This window comes from Dermacentor silvarum, chromosome 8, assembly GCF_013339745.2.
Source record: "Dermacentor silvarum isolate Dsil-2018 chromosome 8, BIME_Dsil_1.4, whole genome shotgun sequence".
Lineage (NCBI taxonomy): Eukaryota > Metazoa > Arthropoda > Arachnida > Ixodida > Ixodidae > Dermacentor > Dermacentor silvarum.
In genome coordinates, this window is record NC_051161.1 from 71678542 (window position 1) to 71681611 (window position 3070).

Here is a 3070-nt window from a genome sequence, read left to right on the forward strand (position 1 = left end):
GGCAGCAGTGCAGCGCTTCAATATGTATTTGACCGTTTTTTCCCGAAATCTCTACACAACGCCGCCACACACGTCGCACTGCGGTAGAAGACGAATACTGTCGAAAATGTTAACGTCCTATTGAGAATGCTTATTTTAACCAGAAAAAAAATTCTGCCGACTTTTTTCTAGGGCAGTATGGGCTTGAAAGAAAGCAAGTGCTAAGATCCAAAGACAAAGAGTTGATAGACTATCACTATCCGCTTTCAAAAGCACAAAGCCAATTTGTCTTGTTTGTGGTAAGGTTATGACTGTTATTTGACCGACTAGGGGGGGTTGGACGTTTTTTTGGCGAGAAAACAAAAGTAGTAGCCCTGGCATTGTCCGATAAATGACCCTACTCTGACAGTCCACGTCTCGGCCGCACGAGAGGGGAGCCACGTGTGCAACTTTCAATAAAAAACGACTACAGCGCCAAAGCTTGTAATACTCGCCTTCGCGCACTACCGTTAAATGTCGCACGTTTAATAAAAGGAAAAGAAGATGAAGTAGCACTGTGCTTTTTGATCACTTTGGAAGGGGACTACTTCCAAGAACGCCGAACGCGGATGACTCTACCTACTGCAAAAATGTTTAGGTGTTTCCGTCGAACGAGACAGTGACCTTATGTTAATGCATTGAGACGCTGCCCAAAACAAATAGGAAGAAAACAACAAGAGACGGGAAAGAGCGCACACTACCTAATACCACCATTTTTGGGCACTTGTACTTTGGATTCACTTTTAAAGCAACGGCTTGCGCGAGAGAATATATCCATTTTTCCAACAAGGAATCGACCCACCACCCGAAATTCTCTTTCTGCGTGCTGATATACACCATCCAATAGAAAACCGTATTTACAACATGTCTATGCCACCGTATCCGCAGTGGCAGACACCAAGCTGCTTTTTGTAAACGACACGCTGTGCCCCATTTGCTCGAAAAAAATTATCGGCACTCAGTCGCAAGAAGACAGAACTGCGCCTGTATTCGAAACTTGTATGTGTATTGCGCCTGGCTTGAGCGTAATAAGTAATAATAATATTAACTACAATAATATTAACAATAAGGTCAACTTCGCCCGACAGGCGAATCACTGATTGCGACAGAAATTTATTAGACAGCTGTGCAAACTAAGGTTAGTCGTTTTATCAGCTGCATAAACGGCTGTAAACATTCGCTTACTAACTAAATTAACCTGCACGTTGTCACGGGCGAACAGTCACAAACGAGCACATCTCTCTCGATAAGCGCGGACACTCGCTGTCAAAACGATGGCGTGGGGGAGAGCGGCAGCAACAGCGAGCGAATTGTCCATCGTGCTACTTCTAGCTTCAACGCTAACTAATTGCGCCGAGAATACACCGCACACGAAGGCATCAGGGGCACTTTAACGCAAAGCTATTCCAAACTGCTTCTATTCTATTTTTGCAATCAGACCTCCATGATTGCCCAACTTCACTTGTCTTTCACGCAACGTAAAGGAAAAATATTAGCGTAGCTTGCACGGGAGGCTCAATGCTACAGAGAAAACGTAGCTGATGGGCACCTAGCTTGGCATGGCTTTTGGACTAGGCTAAGCACTACCAAGTCATTCCCAGCATTTTCCGGAATTTATTGATCATTTATCGATTATCGATTAGCTGCTGGTTGACTATCGATTGTCTATCGATGAGAGACTAAGCTTAAGTAGTCCCAACCATGCTTAGCTAGACTTAACCCGGCTCAGCTTCGCCAGTTCACAGAGGTACGTGTCATTGCGCTTGGACCCTTTCTGCACTACCGCCAGGATCGGCCCACAATTTCTGTCCGCAGGTTACGGTCTAACGCTCGGCTCAAACAGCTCCGCTGTTAAAAAACCGCGAGAGCTACTCACTCTTATATTACGTGTGCACACTAATTATGCATGTGAGACCGAACAACAGAAAAATATTATTTTTCGATTCTATGCCTTTTTACCATCAGCCATCCGCAATTGGTCAAAAGTTTTCGGGCTGGGTCCACTTCGTCCGTCTGTCACCTGACGTCCAAAAACCGTGAAAAATCACTGCGTCAAGGTGGCTTGTACGCATTAAAGATGCATTATTACGCCGATCAAAACTTAATTTTCTTTTTAATAGCCGGACACTGCCCCGTTCCGACATCAATAGAAGGTGGGTACCCGCCGATCGCTCTGGCACTGGCTAGTCGGAGCTGCCGTGGAGAATGGATTTATTTGCCTATATTAAAAATTTTGCGTGACATTATATGGTTGTCGAGTCCTTTCAGCATGAAAACGACATCGCTATGTCAAATTTTCTTCACTGAAGATTCGTTTTAGCCGCATTGTTACGTTTCCGTTGCACGCCGACGTGATTTTATAGCAGACACCGAAAGCTAAGTAAGAAGAAGCAGGGCAAACGCAGACGCCGGCAACACCCTGCTCATCAGGTTATCTACTTTCACTGCGCTAGCCCGGCCCCACGTTACCCCCTCCACTTCTGCGTGCTCATCGCCCTTGGTCAGCCAATCAGGTAAGATATATATGTTAAGTTAGGCAATGCTATTCCTTTTGAAAGCAAACAACATGTGACCTCCTATAAAATAGGAGAGCGTTTCAATAGCCTTCTCAAACAACGCTGCGAGTCACCGCCCGATGTTTGCGTTCGCGGTTACGTAAATTGGACATCAGGTGATTAGAAGGAAAACAGATTGGAATAGTTTTACGTTATAGGGTCCCAGCCATCGGCCCGCCTAGACTTTGTACCCAGCGCAGATCGCTTTCTAGATCGGGGCCGCGCGGCCGCGCTCAGCCTTGCCATACGTAGCCGCCACGGGAGTAAAACGTCCCCAGCTTTCCCTGCGACCTTGTGCGCGATGGAAGACGGAGCACTTTTTCCCCGCCTTCCTCCCTTGCGCACGCGAGACTGAGCAACCATTCTTTGCTCACCCTCTCACGCTTTCACTTTACCCATACCATACGGCGCGCAGCCACGATGTTATCGCACTTGGACATTATAAGAAACATCACGTCGACGACGACGGCGGAAATGTGCCTGGAGTGTCCATATAT